This window comes from Cryptomeria japonica, chromosome 11 (genome assembly GCF_030272615.1).
Source record: "Cryptomeria japonica chromosome 11, Sugi_1.0, whole genome shotgun sequence".
Classification (NCBI taxonomy): domain Eukaryota; kingdom Viridiplantae; phylum Streptophyta; class Pinopsida; order Cupressales; family Cupressaceae; genus Cryptomeria; species Cryptomeria japonica.
Window position 1 is genome coordinate 581242216 of NC_081415.1, and position 23728 is coordinate 581265943.

General features: G+C 37.5%; 1 pseudogene; it reads right to left on the reverse strand.

Moving 5' to 3' along the window:
- Window positions 1-17967: 17967 nt before the first annotated feature.
- Window positions 17968-22016, reverse strand: LOC131072892 (uncharacterized protein At2g39795, mitochondrial-like; annotated as a pseudogene).
- Window positions 22017-23728: the final 1712 nt, after the last annotated feature.

Consider the following 23728-nt stretch of genomic DNA (forward strand, 5'->3'; position numbering starts at 1 on the left):
GGCTAATAAAATGATATATTAAATTTAAAGTTATGAATAGAACATCATACAATAGAAAATCAGTAGTTTAGTTTTGATATAGCTAAGTTAGACCATTGTCAACATAAGAGAGACTCCAAGCGAACAAATAACGAGGCTTCGCTAAAAAGCAAGTGTAAGAGCTTGACCTAACCCTAAGAGTATTTCCTAAGCTCTAAAACATATGATGCTATTAAATTTGCAAGGTTATAGGGCTGATCTCGATTGTGACTATAGGAATTACAGAAGAAGAGAAAGAGGGAGGGAGAGAAGAAGAGAAAGAGGGATGGGGTATGGAGGAAGGGAGAAGGGAAGAGAGAGAGAGAGAGAGAGAGAGAGAGAGAGAGAGAGAGAGAGAGAGAGAGAGAGAGAAGGAGGGGGGAGGGAGAGGAAGAGAGATCAAATCGAGGACACAATATGACCCTAAACAACATCTAAAGGGTCATAGGGTGTCCTAAGGGGTCATATGACACTATATTATCCCTTAGCACACCATAGGACCTATAACGACACCAAATAATGTCCTAAGGGGTCATAGAACACCATATGACCCTTTAGAACACCATATGGTGTTGTTATGGGTCATTGGTGTCCCGAGGGGTCATATGGCATCCTATGACCCCTTAGAACACCATATGGTGTTGTTATGGGTCATATGGTGTCTTAAGAGGTCGTATGGTGTCCTAGGGGTCACAGAACACCATATGGCCTCTTAGGAAACAATATGACCTCTAATGACACCTAAGGGGTCATATGGTGGGCTAATAAAATGATGTATTAAATTTAAAGTTATGAATAGAACATCATACAATAGAACATCAGTAGTTTAGTTTTGATATAGCTAAGTTAGATCATTGTCAGCATAAGAGAGACTCCAAGCAAACAAACAACGAGGCTTCGCTAAAAAGCAAGTGTAAGAGCTTGACCTAACCCTAGTACTGCTTAAGTTCTAAAACATATGATGCTATTAAATTTGCAAGGTTATAAGACTGATCTCGATTGTGACTATAGGAATTACAAAAGAAGAGAAAGAGGGAGGGAGAGAAGAAGAGAAAGAGGGATGGGGTATGGAGAGAGAGAGAGAGAGAGAGAGAGAGAGAGAGAGAGAGAGAGAGAGAGAGAGAGAGAGAGATCAAATCCAAGACACAATATGATCCTTAGAACACAATATGACCCCTAACAACATCTAAGGGGTCATAAGGTGTCCTAAGGGGTCATATGACACTATATTATCCCTTAGCACACCATAGGACCTATAACGACACCAAATAGTGTCCTAAGGGGTCATAGAACACCATATGACCCTTTAGAACACCATATGGTGTTGTTAAGGGTCATTGGTGTCCTGAGGGGTCATATGGCATCTTATGACCCCTTAGGACACCATATGGTGTTGTTATGGGTCATATGGTGTCCTACGGGGTCACAAGACACCATATGACCTCTTAGGAAATAATAATGACCTCTAATGACACCTAAGGGGTCATATGGTGGGCTAATAAAATGATATATTAAATTTAAAGTTATGAATAAAACATCATACAATAGAACATCAGTAGTTTAGTTTTGATATAGCTAAGTTAGACCATTGTCAGCATAAGAGAGACTCCAAGCGAACAAACAATGAGGCTTCACTAAAAAGCAAGTGTAAGAGCTTGACCTAACCCTAAGAGTACTGCCTAAGTTCTAAAACATATGATGCTATTAAATTTGCAAGGTTATAGGACTGATCTCGATTGTGACTATAAGAATTACACACTTGATTTCTTTCATGGGTATGTACCGTTCCAAGCCTTTTGACAAGTGATGATCATCATATACTACCACTGCCATGCATACAACAAACTTTAATTTCTTTAGGTGACAGGCATTGTGTAACAACATGGGAACTCTCACATACCCACCACTATCATTCTCCAGGACATCATCTGTGTTACTCTCCCTCTTTCTCTTCCTACCGGTTGTTTCTTTCTGAAAAACATAGTGCAGGTACTTTGACTCATCATGTTGCTTTGTTGACACTATTTTCCACATCTACTCTGCTCATTAAAAACACATTTGAGAATAATATTGCTGTAGGTTTCCTTGTTTGTTATGGTAATGCACCTGTGGTTCAATTTCAAACCCTATTCCTCCTATTCAATATACATACAAATCCATCAGTCAATTTTCTTAGGAGAGCATACATGATAAAAATCAAAGAGGAAGTTGCAGACAAGAAATAAATTCACTTAAAATAAATTCACTTACTTCTATAGAAGTGCAGACAAAGTTGCAGTGGGGTATGGAGGGAGGGAGGGAGATGGATGGGGTATGGAGAGAGAGAGAGAGAGAGAGAGAGAGAGAGAGAGAGAGAGAGAGAGAGAGAGAGAGAGAGAGAGAGCTTGTATGTGTTTGAGAGGGGGATACAATACACTTATATGTGTATATATATACTTAATATATTATATATTATTACACAAACACACACACACACATACACATGTATATACACATTATATATACAATATCATATTATACACACACCCAAAATTTAAACAATAGCGCGTATGCACTGTTTATAGTAAAAAGAGCGCGTACGCGCTTCTTATACCATAAGTACCACATACACACTTTTGATTGTTTAGGCTTAGAAATAGGCCTGGATGACAAACCTACGGTTTGGAAGTTTGATTTCCCTCCATTTCTCTCATTTTTTACGTGTTTTATTTTATCAACTTGGTTTATCAACTCTGTTATCATCAGGCTTACACTTCATCAAGTGGATATTTCTAAAATTGCCACCATATTTTCACCCATCTTTTGAGCTTTCTAACCATATAATTTTTTTAAAAATTTGAACAACAATAACATATTATTATTGAATTTCTTTTACCAGTGTCTCCATAGTTCTCATAGACATAGGTGCACCATTTTTTTAATAACTTTTGATATACTTATCCAAATTTTAAAAACTTTATATATTATTGTAGTGCACTTGATTTTTTACAATTTAAAAAAAATAAAAGTTATATTTTTTATTTGTTTAGTGCAACTTATGCTTCACGCACGAACATGTACCTAATTTTTAGGATGCCCTCGATTGGAAAAATCATAAAAAACAAATACTCAACAAAAAATTACAAAAAAATACACATCTTCTAGTGCTCACTCTTAACTATCTTTCTGCCAATGGATTTGTCAAAATACTAAATCTAACTATGACTTTTTTGATGCACACGTCATACACTATGTTATGTTTTTCAGAAAAAATCAGGGTCTGTTTTTTGTGCGCGAAGGATTTGACCCCCTTAATCTTATCCAATTTTGAAAAAGTTTAGTAGTTTGGAAAATAGATTCAGAGTACTACAATATTTGTTCTTTGATTATCTTCATATCTTGAGTGGATGACTTTCAATTTTTGCCTCCAAGTTCAGGTTCACCTGATTTAAAAAAAAAAGTGTCACACTTATACCCCCATTTTTTACCACCATCTTTGTGCACTTATCTAGTATCATTTAGATTGTGGTTTGTCGCAGACGGAAGGAGAAGTCCTCCCTCTCCCCCAAACGCCTCCTTGTCAAGGCTTGGGTGTCTCTACCCTTCCTTGAGATGGGTCTAGGTTGTTTATGGTTTGACAAACTTTCCTATTCACCTAGTTGACCTTCTTGTTTAGGGCTTGCTCCTTCGGTTAGTTATTCTCTCACTGCTTGATGTTGTTAAATATGTTGTTGATAGTCTTTGACTATGTTAAGGGTCAGTGCCCTGGTTAACGCTACTTTACTAATCAAAAACATCTTCAAAGCATTATGGTGCAAGGTTGATCAAGTCTTATAACAAAATGCTTGCCAATACTATAAATAACCAAGATTTCATCCCATCTTGTCATACTAACTAAACAACATCAAGCACTAGTGCAACTTTCTAAATCACTATGGTGTGTTGAGTTATAGGAATGTATTGAGAATTGTATACCATGTTTATATAACCTTAGTGTATTTATGCAGTCAATTTGATCAATTTAAAAGTGTGTATAAATTATTGGGGCAAAAGCTTGGTAAGGACAAATGTTTCTCAACACTCAGGCTACAGTTTGTGTTCATGGTGGCTACTTTGAATGGCATAACTATGGATGAGTTTACCACATCTATAAAACTGTCGAGGTAATAATTTGAGCCACCACATAGATCTGTCAAATTTTGCAAACAAATTGTCACCAACCCAACAATTTTACAGGTCTAAATATTGTAGTTAGATCTTTGATGCTCGTCTTCAAAGATGTCATCACTGCAATTGACAAGGACGTGATAAGAGAGACAATAAATTTTGTGGTGATGGTCCAAAGAGCTCTTTATTATTTAAAAGTTGATTACGTGTTCTCCAAAAAGTTGATTTTGCATTTCTCAACTTTGAGGTTCTGAGGTTTACTTGCTTTAGATTTGTTTATCACGGAAGCAATTATGAAGACCTTTGAATTTCTGCATTGCTGGCAGCAATTAAAAGTGATAATATGATTTGACATTTATTGATTTGATGTTAGGATCTATGACTGTTGCACGTGAGATGTTAACTTTTGCAATGATTAAATGAAGGTCTTAAAATTACAATCAAATTGTTTAAATAAACATAATGATCAAATAACGATAGTTTGAACAAAAGAGAGAAAAAAGAGAGAAGACAAAACACAAGTTGATAACGGAGTTCGCCAATTGGCTACGTCTCCGGGTCCCTCCAATGGAGTGACCAATCCTTGATTCAGCTCCAGAAAATGGTTACAAAGCACCTCAATGGTTACAAAGACTCCTTATGTCTCCTTGGACGATAATGAATTACAAAGTCCTTCTCCCACGTACAACAAACTTGAATTCAAGCTCCCAATGCACAAAGATGAACCATTCACTATCAAACACCCAAAAGAAAATTTCTCACCAAATCTCCAATCTTCAACTCTCTTCCAATTTCCTCACAATTCACTACCACCTCTAGCTCACAACTTACCCCTCCTTTTATACACAAATTTTACCCAATATGGCTTAAAACCATATGATTTGGAAAATCAACCATATCCCCTATTTACAACATATAAATCTTCTAAAATAAACCTGCCCCTTTAAAAACAATGGCCCTTATAAATCCGGGCTCACAATATAATCTTTATATCCCCATAATACCCGTGCCTTACATTATTAGTTGGGGCTATAAATATGATATGATCGGGTTTTATTTGTTTGGTTTTAAAATAATGTAAATTGGTGGGTGTGTGTGGACGCAGATAAACCCAAGCCCCTATTTCCATGGCTCACACTTAACAAATATTAAACTTGTCAGTTTGTATCCCGAGATCCTTGGAGCCAGACTAGTCGAGAGAAAGATGCGGGAAGTGTTGAATATTTTTAGTGAAAATCCACCTGGATCATTTATTGCAGTCACTTTTTCAGCATTTTAATTTGATATTCTTTTGGTAAATTTTCATTTGCATTATTTGGAGCAAACTATCTTGAAAGTAGTGTTTTTTAAAGTATATAATAGATCACCATCAAACAACTTAAACTACTCTAGCTAAATGGCGTGTCAGGCTTCACAGTAAGCATCCCTTAAAAGCATCATCTTCAACTTCTGTAATATAATAGCTTTTGCCTCTATTTTAGCCCTCTTTCCTAACCTAGTTCCTAATCCAAACGCCAAGTTTTGTGAGTTTATCTTTTGTGCGGTATATTTTTAATGTTTTTATGTCTAGTGTAACCATTTTGTAGTGTTTCCCATTTGCTTCTTCTCCGACGGTAGCACAATTGCCCAAATGTCTGAGTGGACACACTAATGCCACAACCATCAACCATTTGAGCTTTGTTTGACATTCAAAACCTGTCCTTTTTCACTTGTGTTTGTTTGTAATTATAATTTGGCCCAGCCTACCAAGTTTCCAACAGTCCTTTCATAACATAGCCACTTGTATGATTCATATTTTGAATTTTGAATCCTTCTTATCTCTCATGCTTTGAAACTTATTTTGGCTTCTAAGCGCCCTTCTCCTTCAATCTTCTACAACATTCACCAATAGCTCTTTGCTCTTGTGAGTAGTCTACATGGTCATTAAGCAGCTCGTGAGCAGTCTACATGGTCATTAAGCAGCTCCATCCATTTTCAAGGGATGGTTTGTTACGCATTCTCCTTCCCTTTGCTTCTATTGTTTTGTATTTCATTGTTTCCTTGGCATCTTTGCATTCTATATCTTCCATTCTCATTACATACACACAATAGGGTGTTGAATACTTGTAGACCTAGCATTTAAAGATAGATCAATTTTATCTTGTTCTTAAGTTTGAGGTCTACTTAGGATAAAAAGCACACACATACCTACTTCCTCATTGTATTGACTGCCCATGTAATTTGTAAGCCAAAATAGAACTTGATTACTCTTGGCAAGCTCCCAAACAGTTACAACCTTCCCTTTTGTTCAAAAACAAGTACTTCTTGGCTTCACAATTGAATCAAGGTTTGCATCAATTTATCTTCATCCTTATTTCATTCAAAATAGTTAGTTTAAACTAGTCCATTATGATTCTGTACTTTCCAAGACATCTCTATCATTTTCTGTTTTCCATTTCGAGCTTCATTTATGTAATATAAGTTAAATATAAATTTATATTTATATCACACACTCTAGGCATTTTTTTAAAATGTCATACTTTAAAATATTTATGCAAGAAATTTGATCTATTTTAACAATTTGTTCAAAGAGGACTGAACTAAAACTTATGGCATATATATGGATTATAATTGTTTTGCCTAGAACATTGTGGTATGCAATATTGCACTAAAGGCTTAAATAAAGTAGCAGTTAGGCAAAAAACAATTGACATGACGCTTATCACATATTTGTGGTATACATCACACTAAGGAACTGAAGAAAAGCGATCAAAATTAAAAAGCCCCGCTGAACAATTTAAGCACGAAGGATCAATTTGAAGCTTATTGCCTGCCAAATTAAAAAGTTTTTTCATACCAGCTTGGCTTCTCTGTATTGCATTCGGCATACAACCAGTATACCAGAGGTTGGCCCAAACAGTCTAGCCAAATTACAAGTGTGAAAAATAACATGTACAACATAGGTTGGCGCAATGCAGTCTGGTCAAATTGTAAGTAGAGGAAATAAAATATATTTAAGATTCTGTATTTGCTTTCCTTTTGAAAAGTGTAATGTTAAAAAACTATGTACTAACAAATACTAGAACCTAGGACCTCTCAGGTGCGCATTTCGAGGGCTTTATCACTGAGCAATTAAGTAATAGATTTTATTTTTGGAGCATATAGCTTGAAGCAACTTTGTTCTATCCATTTTTCTATATTTTTTGTGCTTGTGTTGGATGGTGGATTTCTGCTCCTTATTGCTCTGGATCCCGAATGTTTTAGATTGCTAAGAAGTTGAGATTTTTGAAATTTAATATTAGAGAATGAAATATATTGCATTTTAAGAACATCTTCCAGGAAAAACAGAGGATTCAAGATATGATTGAATGTCTTAATTCACATGTGATTTAACATGGTATGGTGCCTCTTGTTTTTGATGAACTAAAATTGCTAAAAGCAGAGCTTGAAGAAGTTATGTCCATAGAAGAAATCTATTGGAGACAGAAATCGAGGGAGATCTAGCTTTCAGATGGTGATAGAAATACAAATTTTTTTCACTCTTCAACAAAAATTAAGAGAAGTAGAAATAGGATATCTTGTATTGAGTGTCCAAATGGCAGACTTTTAACAGAACAGGAGGATATTGCTTCAGAGGCAGTTAGGTTATTTAAGTCACTATTGTCTTCGGAGCATGGAGATCTTCATAATAATATTTCTTCTAATATTCCTTCTTTGGTATCTTTGGAAGGTAATAAAATGTTGATGTCTCCTTTTTCTTTGGATGAAGTTAAGAATGTTGTTTTTGCAATGAACCCTGATAAGGCTCCGGGACCGGATGGATTTACTCCTTTATTTTTTTAGAAATGCTGGGATTTTGTGGGGAATGATGTTTTATTGGCCCTTGAGGAAGCTAGAAGGAATAGGTCTGTTTTGAAAGAGCTTAATACTACAATGATTGCAATTATTCCTAAAAAAGAGGTTACCAAGACATTTGTTGATTTTCGCCCTATTGCTTTATGTAATACTTTGTACAAGATTTTTACCAAGGCTATTTCTTTAAGGTTGGCTAAAATTCTGCCTAGGATCATTTCTTTAGAACAAGATGGTTTTGTTCCAGGAAGGGAGACGGCAGAGGGAGCTATAGTGGCGCATGAGGTTCTGCATTCTATTTCTACTCAGAGAATCCCGACCATGATCCTCAAATTAGATATGATGAAAGCATATGATAGAGTAGAATGGGGGGCGTTGTGTGTTGTTCTACTTTAATTAGGCTTTTCCAAGGCATGGATCAAATGGATTTGTGCTTGTATTTCTTCTACAAGGTTCTCGGTTCTAATTAATGGCTCCCCTTGTGGTTTTTTCTCCTCTTCTACGGGTTTGATGCAGGGTGATCCCCTATCTCCTTTCTTGTTCATTCTTTTAGCTGAAACGTTTAGTTGGGCTATTAGAGCCGCTAAGCTGGGAGGGCTTTGGAAGGGAATTAGGATTCATAATGTTCCACAAAGCATTTTGCATTGCTTGTTTGCAGATGATACCTTGTTATTTGGTCAGGCCTCTTTAGGTGAGGCAAGAGTGATAAAGGGGATAATACAGAATTATGCATCCTTTTCTGGTCAGAGAGTCAATGTTGATAAGTCAAAGATTTTTTTCTTTCATGCTTCACAATTGGTTCATGATAGATTGAAGATTTTTTGGGGATTTGCATCTGGAAATCTTCATTGTTCTTATCTTGGTATACGTTTCTTCATTAAGAAGGATAGAGTTGAGTTTTGGGATAAGATCATTTCAGTTATCTCTAGAAGGATCCTATCCTGGAATCATAGATGATTATCTTTGGTTGGTAAGATTGTTCTTATTAAGTCTGTCCTAAATGTTGTTCCTATTTATCTCATGTCTGTTTTGTAGTCTCCGAAAGCGGTTCTTGTTAGTTTGCAAGATACTCTTAGGTCCTTCCTTTGGGGTAATAATAAAGAACGTAAGAAGAAACTCCCTCTGGTAGCATGGGATAAAGTTTGTTTACCTAAAAACCTTGGGGGCATAGGCATTAGGAGTTTGGAAAGTCAAAATTTAGCCTTAGGTGCTAAGTTGGTTTGGAAATTGTATGAGAGACCATTCTCCTTTTGGGCACAAATTATGTTTGCTAAATATTTAAATAAAGGACCAAGAGATTATGTTTTTCAAGTTTCTAATTTACCGTCTGGTTCAGCTATTTGGAATTTTCTATGTAAATGTAGATCAATGATTTTGCCTCATCTCTCATGGATTGTTCATAATGGTAGAAAGGTTAGGTTTTGGGAGGAAGTTTGAAATGGACATCCCCCTTTGGCGAACTCGAGGGATTGGTCTCCTTTAATTTCCACTCTTTCTTCCCTTTGGGGTGTCTTTGTGGCTGATTATTTTGAAATTGAGTATAGTGGGAATCTTAAGGTGGCAAAATGGAAATCAATTGAGTTTTTAGATATTGATCAAAATGTGAAATTGGAATATGAAAAGATGTTGGGGGAGAGAGTAATAATTCTTTCTGATACCGACGATGAGCTTATCTGGACAAGGAATATCTCTGGTAAGTACACAGTTAAGGATGGCTATAATTCTCTCTTGGTTGCTAAAGATTTATCTACTTGGCCATACAAGCTATTTTGGCATATGGCTTGCCTCCCAAAGGCTGGTGCTTTTGCTTGGTTAACAGTGTAGGATAGGGTCCTTACAGGAATGAGGTTGGACAGGTTGGGTATTACTACAGTATTTTCTTGTGTCTTTTGTAATAAAAATTTAGAATCCTCTGCACACTTGTTTCTTCATTGTGATTTTGCCTATGCTTGCTGGCAGTGGTTGTTTGAAAAGCTTAATCTATCATTTGTTATTGGTAAGGATCTCCTTTCCCACTTTAGATCCTGGCCTCTCCTGTTTGCCTCATCTTTCTATGCATGTATTTGGATTATTTATCCATCTATTGTGATTTGGAATATTTGGTTAGAGCGTAATAATAGGATTTTTAAACAAACAAGTTCTTCCTTGGATGAGGTTTTATTGAGGATTGAATCTTCCATCTCTGAAGTTGCTTTTTCTTTTATCTATAAGAATTTGGAAACCCTTACCTCTTTTTCTCATTGGGATGGTAGGGTAACTCGAGTTTGGAGAATGTTATCAGTTTTACCTTCTCATGGATCTATTTTAAATAAGACTAATGCTATAAGTAAAAGAAATTTTGCTTGCTGGAAACCTCCTCCACAAGGGCACTTTAAATTGAATTTTGATGGTGCTTCTCGTGGGAACCCTGGCCTGGCAGGGGCAGGTACGGTAATTTATGATCATAAGGTAAGATTTGTTCAGGCTCGTTGTCATGCGATTGGTTTCAAGTCTAACAATTGTGCAGAATTCTTTGCTTTGTCCTTTGGTTTGGATATGGCTATATCTTTGGGAATTAAGGACTTGATAATTGAGGGTGATTCTATGGTTATTATTCAAAGTGTCATGAAAAAGAAGTCGAATTGTTAGCAATTACAATATATACTTGATCATATTTTGCAAAAATTAGATTTTTTTGATTCCTTTTTTATTTCCCACTGTTATAGGGAATTGAATAAGATTGTAGATTTCTTGGTTAACTTAGCCATTGATAGTGAAGCTAATATGCGGGAGGTAAGTGTGGATGAGATCCCTTCCTTGGTTTTGGAATATTTGAAGTAAAGAAGGGCATAGTTGTATTCTTCATCAACCTCCTTGTTTGGTGTGGTTTTTCTTTGGTGTGAGTTTTACTATGCTTGGTCACAATGTTTATTTTGACAGGGTCTCTGATTATGGTTTCATTTTTGCTATGTGGTATCATTCTAACCAGTGGTTTGGAGAATTGTGTTTCATAGACAGGGGTGGTTCATGTTGTTCTCAAAATCTGATTCCCCTTCAATGCCCTTAAAATAATACAATCTAAAATGGGTGCCGAGAAGACATCAAGGATAAAGAAATTTTAGAGACAACATATGACAAGGTTTGGTTTGACCTTCTACACTTCGGGCTTTTCTTTGAGCCCAGGTGGGTATACCCTTTGTGAAATTAACTTCACACTCTTAAGCAACGAACCCACAACAAACTAGTCCAGAAACCAGTGGATTTATTCACCTTGAAAGTAACTGAAAACAAAGCATGACTACGATACTTGACTTTAGCATTTTGATCAACAAAGTATGCAATAAACAACCTCCATTAATACCAGTGCCTTATCCAAGGTCACAGAGTCACCTAACTTCAAATAAAACTTCCTAAAACAATATATCTATATGCTTCCCATCTGCTCAGTTTCTATTAATCCTTACATGTGCCTGACACATACAAGAATTTTATCATTTCACAATAAACTATGGTCCTCAAAATTCAAAGTTCCTCCCAAAGAATTTACCGGTATAAGTGGTCTTGCATATTTAATTTCCCTCCTAAAGAGAAAAGCTAGAAACACTTATACTGAGATTGCTTTGCAATTCCATTCAAACAGAAAAATCCTAGATTATTTTAGAATGAAAACAGCAAATAAATTTGTGAAATAACTTTGAAGACAACACAGAGTTCTACTCAAAACTGATGGCCTGCATATTGATATTCATTCGAAAGATTTTACAAAAAAGTTTTGTTTCTCCATTAACTTCGAAAAGCTCAGATAATTTTTCTGCAGCGTTTTCTTACAAAATTTTGTGATCTCTTTCCCTCTAGTCCTGGTATCCATTTATAGCAACATGGATGCACAAAGCTTCGGACTTCTTGAGGAGAGTTTGTTACAATTATTTCCAAAATTGATGAGGTTACAATTTTTGCATAAAGTAGTTATGCGCTCTTTTCAGCTTCCCCAACAATCTGTTCAACGGGTTGTTCAGTTGCAACCTCTTCTGGCTCTTCAGGGACGCTCTCCAACTGCTCCAGATCGCGAGTGGAATATTTAACTCCCCACTCACTATATGCCTCCTCTGTCGGCCATACAAAACTAATCACATCATTTTTAACTTTAGTTAACCTTTTCCAAGAATTCCTCAGTTTGTTGACTTCTGAGTTAAGAAAACTATAGTGTGATTTAATTCTTTCTATTTCCTGTATGGTTATAACAAAGAACGAGGTATCATCCAGATCAATGATTCCCTTGACCCTTGCTGACAATTTGACATTTATCTCATTGAGCCATATCTGCTTATCTTTCAGCTGATCTGGATTGGCAAAAATCCCTGGGAGCAACTCACAAACTTGATTAGTGTATTCCTTCTTAAGCAATTTAACCCTTCTTTCCACATTATCCACCTCTGTTGCCAATTGCAATAAACTCTTAGTGATATCAGAAGTGGATTTGATAATGGGGTTAGCTCTTGCTTCATCACAGGAAACACACATGAACTCTAAGTCTTGCTCCCTAGGCCTCCATCTGTCAAAAATGGGTGTCAAAATGGCCTTATCTCTTCTTAATTCATTCCATATCTCCATGACCTTTCCTACACTATTGTGAAGCAGTGAAGCATTTATAGTGTCTGCAAAACTGGAGATTGTGGCTTTTATCTTCTCCTCATACTTCCCCGCATAATAGGCCTGAGTCTGCTTTAGATTCTCCAATTCTTGGGGAGTTATCTCAATCATTTGAGAGATGGAAGGCACAGGAGATGGTGGGAGCTCAATGATGGGGCTAGCAGGTGGAGGTCTTGCAGGAGAAGAGGTGATCATTAATGTTGAAGACTCACCTTGTTGGCGTTGTCCTACCAGCTGGCTCTGCAATTTGGCAATAATGTTATCTTTGCCTCTTATCTCCTCCTTAGCACTATCATAAGCCTTCAAAACTGTTTCCAATTTAAGCTGAAGGGCCTCTTTTTCTTTGGCTTCCTTCTCAGCCACTGCAACACTGAATTTGGCTGTCTCTAACACAGTGCTAGCAGCCTCTACTACCCCTGTACTTTCTACTCTTTTAATCATCAGTCCACCCATGTGACTTGTCCCTGAGATATCTTTACCTTTTTTATCCTCATTTCTTTTAAGGGACCACATGACTAGTGCAGCATTGTCCTTACTGAATGTAACCCCTTCCATGGGTTTAGTCTCTTTTCTTACTGCATCTAGTACCAGAGCATCAACAATATTCCATTCTGGTAGAATGAGCACTCCAGCTTGTGCTACTAGATCCCTTCCCTGTTCAGGAGTGATGGTTTTGAATTCTTCCATCATCTCCTGTTTTATTTCTTCCTCCACTGAGGCTGGATCTTTATTAGGCTGTTCTGCTTTTCTTGCTTCACATCTAGCATTATATTTATCTATATGCTGCTTCCAGATAAATTGCATGAATGCTTCAGATGTGACAAAGCTATCATCAGCTAGAAAGGCACTAGTGGCCTTCTTTATCTCAGGATCCCACTCCTGGCCTTTGAGTTCAGTTGAAGTGATGTCCATCTGTGCTTCAGTGGGCTCTTCTGACATCCCTTCTTCCACTTCATCATAGGTGTATGCGATCTCCCCCAAGCTGCCCAACTGAGTGAGGTATTCAGTTGCTGCTTGCTCATCTCCTATGTGGAGAGGGGATTGGGATGGGGAATACAGGGGTGTATCTGATTGCACTTCCTTCCCCACCCTCTGCTTCTTTGGGCTGTCCTGGATGTCAATGACTTCTTGTATCTTCCTCTTTCCTTTGGATGAAGAGGGTTCCCCTGTTGTAGACACCAACACACTGTAACCTACTTTCTTATGCAGGGTGTAATCACCAGGAGGGATTGCTTTAGTGGAAGCTGATTTTCCTAAAATCATTCTTGCTTTTTCAGGGTTATTCTTAATTACGACTTCCCTCTTCTCCTTTATTGTTTGCATCACATCCTCAAAGCAAATAATCAAAAATTTTATCTTCTCTTCCAATGGGAAGAAGCTAGACAATGGGTCATAGCTAGCATCAAATTGATGCACAAAATTCAGGGCTTTCTTGTAAGCCACCCATTTTTCCTTCCTCAACTCCTGTTCATCTAAATCAAATTGATTCCTGATGAGGTCTTCAGGAAAGTGGAATTGATGAGGCCTACCTCTGCATTCTACTTTCTTCCGGAACACACCATTGTAAAAGTCCTTAGGATCAACACATCTAGACACTGCAGTGGACAAATGGTAGGGTTTGAGGAAATCCTCAAAACAATTCTAGCCTCCCTTGGTGATTACAAATTGGTGGGCTATTGTAGCTGCAGGGAAAATTGTTCCTTTACCTCTGCTTGTTAGCTCTGCCTCTTGTAGGCCACCAATTTGTCTAAGAATCTCAGCTATTCCCACTTTGAAGGGGACCTGGTAGGGTAACAAAAATGGGGTACCTCTGAAACCAAAAACTCTGAAAACTGTGGAGACTGGATATAAGTACATATCACCCCAGTTATGAACTATCTTGATATTCTCTGCGAATTCTTTTGGCCTTAAGAATTCCAGAAGAACCTTGGGGACTCTTGGGTTGTCAGAGCAAAGGAGAGTCCTTATTTTGGATGCAAAATATTTATCGAATTTTAGAAAGCTAGCATCCTCTCTGTCCCATGACAACACAGTACTCCATAGTTGTACTGGCATCTTTTCTCCTTCCTTTTCTTTTACCAGGTCCATTCCACTGGCGAAATAATCACCACCTTTGAAGAGAAAAAGGTGCATCACGAGTGAGTACCATCCGAATGGCCTATCCACCTTTCCATTTTTTATTCCTATCAACCCTCCATGGATAGCATCGGCAATATAAGAAGCATAATCAAATGTAATAGCAAGAGAGGGATTCAAAATTTGAACAATCATTAACAAGTAATGGTTTGGCATATTTGATTCAGCATCCTCTCCTAGAACTTGGCAAAGTGCCCAATACATCCCTTTCGCCCTCAAGATGAACATACTCAATGAAAAAGGCTCTTGTGTGTTAGGCCCTACAACTGCTAACCCTCCTATTTTCAGAAAAAGTTCTTTAAGAGGCCCATTCCGAAGATGACTCCTCTGTGCACTGTACACCTGGGCTAATTGTGTGAAGTTTATGGGTTCCAAGAAGCTTGTAAACTCACTGAGCCCAAACGCTGTTCTCAATTCTTCTGCATTGATTTCCACGAGGGTTTTCCCATTTACATCCCGGATGCACCTTGTGATTGAATCATAGTTTAATGCCATTTGGGTTAACAAGTCTGTATCCATGAATACTCCTGGGACTACTAATTTCCCAACATCTAGTTCCCAAACACTGTTTTGAGGAGCAGGAGAATTTCTCATTCCAAATCCGACTCTAAACAGCCCCAACCCGGACATTCCAACCTGTGAGTCTCTCAACCAATTACCTTTGTCATACAATCCTTCTCCAATTTTCAGACGGGGAGCCCTGGGTACTAACTCTTTGGCCTTAGATGCCTGGTTAGTTGACAGCGTCAACTGCTCTTAAATGTCATCACATACACTTCTTTCTAAATAATTAACCTTGCCAGAAAATTCCCTTTTAGGAGCCATTTGAAAATGCAACAAGATGAATATCACTTCTTAAACAATCCTGTAACACGAGAATAATTTCACTTATTACACCACACAAAAATAGCTGCAAAATAAGAAAGAACCTGATGCTTGCTTGAAGGAATTCGCTCTGCAACTGATTCACCTCCTCTGTATTTGAAAAAGATAACTCTGCGTTATTCTTCTGCAAAATCTTTTAAAAGACATCTACACTTGGTTGTTAGGAAATCAAATGCTTGTACTCTGGGCCTTAACTATAACATTGATTCCGCATGCTTCGGCCGTCCCTTCAAAATCGAATTCATACGAGAATTCATATTTTGGCTCCAACGGGTCGCAGCCTTTCTGCAAGTGTCTCACTGTTAATTTCATTTTGACGGCTTTGTCTTTAGTCTGGGTCCCGTCTTTCTATTTGCTACATAATACCACGCGGCATCCGACCATTGGCTTAGAAAATCCCTTCGCATTCTGTTTTGATACCAGCTAAATATCTCCCTTTATACTGTGGCGGGCCCATATTTTCCCCTTTTTGGCCATGTCATCATCATGACACGTGGACGGCTGATATTCATTCTCGCTATTTCGCGGCCTTAAGAAGTGAGCACCTCACCCTTGCGAAATAGCGCGGACCGTCGGATCATCCTTCGAGTTGATCACCTTTTAATCCTTCGAAAAGGTCCTCAGGAATGGTGGGCTCGCTGAGTCGTCACTAACATCTAGCACCTAGTCACCTGCTATGCTGATTTGTCGCTCTGTCACTTGCCAGAAGAAGAACCATGGGGGGTCCCACTTTCGTCTCAACAGGTCTGTCGCTTATGTCATCATCATGACACGTGGACGGCTGATATTCATTCTCGCTATTTCGCGGCCTTAAAGGGTGAGCACTTAACCCTTGCGAAATAGCGCTGACCATCGGATCCTTTCTCAAGTTGATCAGCGTTTACTGGGCCCGACACTTTAGAATGAAATAATACAAGGCGAAATTTTTTCAAATAATCAACATAACCGCCTAGGTAAATAACAAGGGGGGACACTTCCTACGATCCCACGACCCATGACTTAAGTGAAATAAAGTAACGGCAAAATAGAAACCAGAGGGCCTAGCAAGGAAAGAGTCTAAAAAATTAAAACCCTTAAACCCCTAAGGTTTAGAACAAAGCTGAAGCACTTAGGATTACACCTCATTCGGAAAATTTTCAAGGTACCATAGCCAATTATGGGGAAAGAAGAACCCAATTTTAAAAACAGTGATAACAGTTCAGACTGATGTTTTTTGGTAGCAATGGATATGCATCCTTCAGTGATCATACTTTAATCTTCCTTCTGTATGCTTCTGTTGGCGGCTTCCTTTATATCTAATGCGGGTTATGTAATTGGGATGGGTTTTTTGTTGTACTATGCCAATGGGCATTTGGTATTGGGTAGAATAGGCTTGTGTTACTTAAACAATACTGAAGGGTTTTCTTACTGGTTCTTTCCCTTCAGTACTTTTTGAACCAAACACTGTAAAAAACTTTTAAAATTTAATATAATTCAGTGGTTCTATCCACTTTTATAAAAAAACAAACAAAAAACAGATGGAGTGACACAGAGTAGGGTAAATAAAAGGAATAAATTGAATCTTTCAAAACTAAAAGCATTGCCCACTGTAATTGAGAGGACAAAATCACATTGTTTTCCACGAATGAAAAGTTCATGGTCGCAGTCATTGCAGGAGGCAGAAATGATATCTTCATTTGATCTTACAAGTTGTAAATCGAATAAAGAATACTTGTATTCTCCCTTGAAGGGCTTCATATCGCCATTATCAGAGGCTTCGATGGCCAAGCCAAAGGGTTCAAATTGTTTAAGGAAAGTTAGTGTGCACATGCCGACTCCCATTTTTATTTTCATTTAAGTCACAATAATATACATCTAAACAGAATTTGTAACAGAATTGTAATCAACATAATTATAGATCAACTTCAAACACTTCTGCAAGGTTTGTGCAACTTAACCTTCTCACACATATGATAAGGTGGCAACTAAATATCATAGGCGCAACCAATCATCACATTCTAGTCATGCTAACCATAAACATTTTACATAAATTATTGCCAGCATAAAAGCAAGCTGAAATTTTCATGCCATAAAAAATGAAAACTTGAATTAATTCAATGAGCATTTTCTTCAATGATAGCTAAAAAGAATATTCATTCTAATGTAAGGATATTTCAGAAAACCAGAGAGCAAACGCACGTGGCCAAATTTGCTGATTTCTGGTCCTAGATTCTAATAGATATGTCATCAAACCAAACAGGAAAGAAAGTTGCCCATAATTTTCTGATTATACAAGGTCCTGCTGTAGGCAGATAAATTTCTGGGGACTAGATACCCTTCATTAATATTAAAGTCACAATAACATAAATCTAAACAGAATTTGTAGCCCATCTTGACAAATATTAATTTCCCGTCGCTAAAAGAAACATTCATCCATATCATGATTAACCTTCTAGAGCAAAATTCACAAGACTAGATTCCTGTAATTAACTGTCAATGAGAACCTTCTTGTGACAAACTGGCAATGTCCATAACAACAAAAAGGAATCCGAAATACATAGGCAGACAACCTCAGACTCTGAAGGAATTGGCTAGATGAAGGATTAAAAATTGTTCATTACAAAATCCTCTTCATTTTATGAAGGAAAAATGTTTAAATATGTTAAAAATGAAATTAGATTCTACATCTCAACAAATTGCTTCACATTTTTCAACCATCTAATATACTCCCTGGACTCTTTGTTTATCATGTATTCCAAGAGGAAAATTGACAGACTTCCCTTGACACCTCGTATTTCAAGGTATTTGTGAAAGCTCTTCTGCAAATTCTCATTCAAGTCCCTGATTATCCCAAAGTGCAATAGTTCATAATTATATACCTTAAAAAATATAGACCAAAATATAAACAAAAGAACCAAATCCTACAAAATCTTAAACCCTTTTTTCTCTAATTAAAACTTAAAATTCCTCAAATATCCAGAAACCTTTCCTTCAATCTTGAATCCTATAATACTAAACAGTAAAAGAACTGAATCCTTACAAATCTTGATTAAAAACTCAGCGGACAAACCCCCCTCTTTCTAATTAAAAACTCAGCGCACACCCCCTCTCCTTCCTTTGAGGACAAGCACTCTAAAAATTATATCATTTCCATTTAAGGAAACTAAATTAGATGTAAGACCCTGAGCCCTGTTCATATATGCTAATATTTACTCTAGTATTGTAAACCCTCTTCATTTGGTAACAAGAGCTTGAAACTCTAACTACCCTTAATCTGGCAAGAAACTCTTTGAACCCCTCCAAACTTTTAAAAACCTACACCATGTACATCAAATTACCAGTGCCTTGGTAACCGCTCATCCCTTTCAAACCCCAACAATACTTCGATCAAGTGACAAAGACCGACATGAACCCTAAACGCTAACCCTGTAAATGCATAGACCCTCTGCAACATTTGTTAGCCCTGGTAGAATGTAAATTCTCTTAAATCCTTATTAATTCACTTAAATTCTAAACCCTCTTTATCTGATTAGAAACCCTTACAATCACTCTCCACCTGCAGTTACAGCTATTCAAAAAAATCAGAAGAAAAAATAAAAATATATAATACTTACGTAAAGGCTGGTTCTTCATAGGCAAGAACATCGTCATTGCCTTTTGGCTGCTTAGTGGACATCATATCAATAACAATCTCGTCAGGATATGCAGAGCAATTGAAGTTCAACTGGGGCTGTTGTTAGCCTTTTCCTTCCTCATCATCATCATCATCTTCACCTTCCTGATCAACCATGCCAACCCCTAAAACCTCAACTTTGATATCCTCATTCCCATACTTCCTTCGCAAAATAACTGAATGCTCCCCAGGGTTATCTTCAATAGTAAAAGGAATTGTACCAGGGGTTACCACATCCTGTTCCCAGCAAATAATTTATATAAGGATGAGACTCATAATGAAATTTGTACCCTTCCGAAGACACTTTGTAACACTGATATTAGGTGAATCATACAAATATTTTGTCCCAACCTTAAAAAAGATTCATTGACATATTAGAAAATAAGTAAAGTTCATGCTTTCTTTGCAAGCCTCGTAGCTATAGTTCGGAAATATTAATAATTCAGATTCAAACAGAATTACTAAGTGGGAATAACCGGGTTCGAAAGTACGGGCTAATTCTGACTGACAAATGGAACACCAAAAAAAATTAGGAAAGGAATACATTATAATAAATTTTTAAAAATCATTAAGCTTTATCCTTTTCCCAATCGTAGGTCCAGTACTCAAACCCAAAACACCGGAACCTAACAATGAAATAAGGCAATTCATCCAGACAAACAAATGGGTAAAACCAAGCATTTGTTCCCAGATGAAAATTACAATTGTATACGCTAGAAACAAAATACTCTTAACAATAAAAAATCTAAATTAGAAATAAAGATAGAAAAACTAGGAACAGTATTTAAGCAGACAATCATCCGGAAAATCTCTGCTACAATGTAATTTTTAGAAACAATAAAAATTACAGAAACTTATAAAAGCTCATATTTCATATGTCCGTACCTCATTAGGAGATTCAGATTCAACGGCACATTGAATTTCACTATCGAGAACTTTAATAAGATTCTCATCTGTATTTGATATGGCAACAGCTGAAGAAGCAAACTAGGCGCGGCTCTCAATCGACAAATTCCACATGCTTATTTGCAGCCTGCAACGGCTTTGAAAGGAACTCCCTACGGCTGCATGAATTGCCCTATGTCGGCTCAAGGTTTTGAGAGCCATTGCGGCTGGAAAAATGGCGTTCCCTGCTTTGTGCATTAATTGAAACAAAGCCATTGTTTGATTGCTGCGAATTTGCAGAGCTGAGCTTATTAACATGCCAGTATTAGAGGAGAATCATCACAGTATTCAGAACCATTTGAATATTCAAGTTCATGTACGATACAATCATCACGCTCATGCAGATTTAAAGAACAGTCACAGAGAATATTGATCTTAATGAGCAGCTACAGCAGTGGTTCAGAAAGAAATCTGAGCTAAAATATCATATGTGGAGAACAGATCAAAAACAAGCACGTGTTACTTGCATCCCCTTCAGGCATGTTGACAAATAATAATGACTTCCCACAATGAACAATACAATCACAATAATCAGTTTGCAGACTTGTTAGCAGTCAATTTGACAGTCAAATAACAGAAAATTAAGGAAGATTATGACGTGTGACAGTGCAAGGAATATTAAGTATTCATTTGTCTTAATGTCAAGATTGAGCTAACACAAATTCACAAGCTAAAGCCCGGGGGATAATCTGAAGATATTTTTCCATAGCATTCACAACAAAAGTCTCAGTCAAAGAGCAGTTTACCATAAATCAGAGAGGGCAGTCCTTGGAAAAGTCTCTAATGTCCTCAAAACACAACCTCAAAGCTTAATGTAGTTAATGTTATGGATGATAGTCTTTAGAACATTCTCAGGAAAATCACAGTCATAGTGTCACCTAAGGATCAAAGACACAAATGACAAAGCACCCTTGCAAAGTTGGGAACAGTCCTTCATAATGCAGATCACAGTTTAGGACAGGGGTATGGCAATCAAGACAAAATGGAAAGTGTGATCTCTACATGAGCATTCAAAGGGCAGTGAATACTATTCAAGACAGCATCATTCTCTATCATCAGTGTTGTTCATGGGGTAAATGGGCACCAGTAGGTACAGGTTCGAATTTTGATATCAAATGGCATGATATGAAGTGAAAAAACCAGTGGAACTGCAACATAAAGAGATGGACGTCTGTGAATTCCTTGAAATTGCAGGTGTAGCACCATGCACAAATAATGCACCATCAAGCTTGTGTTTAGGGACAGATTTTGATGAGCCAACTTTACCATGTCGAGAGGATAGTTCTTTCCTCAATTTGGCTAATGTTTGGGTTTCCTCATAGCTGGGGTAAAAATTCTAGAAGTCAGAACCAGCTGGAAGAAAAAGAAAGGGAGGTTCAGGTGTTGAGAGAAAATATTTTCAAAAATTCGAAAAAAACAGTGAGTCTCTGCAAGAGTCTAGGCCTGCCGAAATATTTACAAAGCAAAGGAAGTCTATGAGGAGATGAAAAAAGAAGGAAGCCAGCCATCTACTGATACATACACTATCATGATGAGATCTTTCATGAAATGAAGTCTGCAAAATGTGAACCGAACATCTGCAATTACATGGCATTAATCAATGCATATGCCAGGGAAGGAAACTGTGAAAAGGCGGAGGAAGTATTTGAAACTGTTACAGTCTGCTGGGCACAAACCAGATGTCTACGCTTACAATGCAATTATAGAATCCTACAGGCAGCCAAAGAGGATTTCCAGCTGGAGCAGCTGAGATATTTTCTCGCATGAAGCATATGGGTTGTGAGCCAGATCAAGCTTTATATAATATTTTGATAGAGACATGTGGATGGAGTTCTGTTTGTTTACCAGATCAATTTTCAATGTTAGGAACAGTTGGACCTATAAATCCAAACACAGAACTACGTTTTGAGTCTGTCCCTGACATGAGTTATGATGCATTAGGAGCTGCCATGCGTGTATGTGGCGTGGAGTCAGCAGGAAAATGTGGGATTTATGCAACAAATTGCCCTAAGTGGGCAATAGCAATGGAGGCATGAGACAGGTTGGAGTATTATGTGCTGCAGGACTCATAGCATTGATGATATGGTTGGTCGGCTAGAAGATCACAATTTTTTTTTTGTAGTTTTAGATGAAAGTTTAAATGCCATTAATGGTTTCCGTGTAAGATTGGGTGCAATTTAATATTGTTTTGTCGATCATTCAGTTGATTCAGCTTTTGGGGGAGAAGAGGTTTGTGAAGCCATGAAGGAGGAAGGCATTCTTTTATGCCAGTGGGTCGTATGAGATTCAGACTTGTCACACATCACCAGATCTCAGAGGATGATGTTCGATATGCAATAGCATGTTTTCGGGATATTTCTGTACGTTTCCAACAATACACGGACCCCATATCATAATAAAGGAAGTCAATATCAGTAATAGATGCGATCACAGTCCAAGTAGCAACTCTCTCGCACAGTCAATAAGGGAAAATATAGTCATCACATGAAAGGAATACGCCATTGTAAAACGCTAAACCACGGCTAGCCGAGAAGTGATAATACTTAACCCGGCAGCCTGAAAGTTTGCAAAAATTCCTTCCGGAAAAAGCTCGAACCAGACAAACCCGTGGCGGCTTAAGTGTTGCAAGCAAGATTTCCAGCTCAAACCCTACAGAAGTTTCCCATGGTGGCATCCATCTATGGTGCAAATTTGCCCAAACCCTGGCATGGCGGCAGCAGGAGAAATGAAGAACATCGTGTCGAATAGTCTAAGATATTTTTTTTGCCTTTGATTCTTATTTTTTCTCCTCAACTTCAAATGCCCCCGTGAATATTTGCTAAGGAGGTCTTTTTATCCCTCAATGTCTATGCACATATCTTATTAAATTAAGTGATTTGTAAAATATCACTTATAATCGCAGGCATCCGTCATAAAGTTTTATTTCTTCTCTCCTTAAATCTAGGCCACAATTCTAATCACCACCGTTCAACGTTATGTTCTACCAATAATGATGCCAGTTTACAGGTGTCTTCTTTGTAATGCAAGGAGAGACAGTTATGATAATGGTGGAAGCTTCGAATTTGCATGCCAAGCTTCCAATTTGCATGATATCGGTTTCAAAGGCTTCCACACTGTACATTTGAAAACATTTTATCGCGTCGCTCTCTGAACTTGAGATTGAATCTCTGCACTGTAGGTATATTAGAGGCAATTTTACTGATCGCAATAATTTTCATATTAGTGCATTGCTTATACTGACAAATATTATCACACTTTCAGCTTGCAGTGAATTTTGCAAGGTTTAAATTCGAGGTTGCAACGACAGATAGTTATTGTAACGACAGAAGCTTCCAAATTGCATGATAAGCTTCCAAATTGCATGATATTGCTTTTAAATCTTTCTGCACTTTATATTTGCAAACAACCTATCAACTACTTTGCGCAGCGAACTTGACATTGAATCTCTTCATACAGGTATTTTGCATGATATCATTCCTTGCTTTC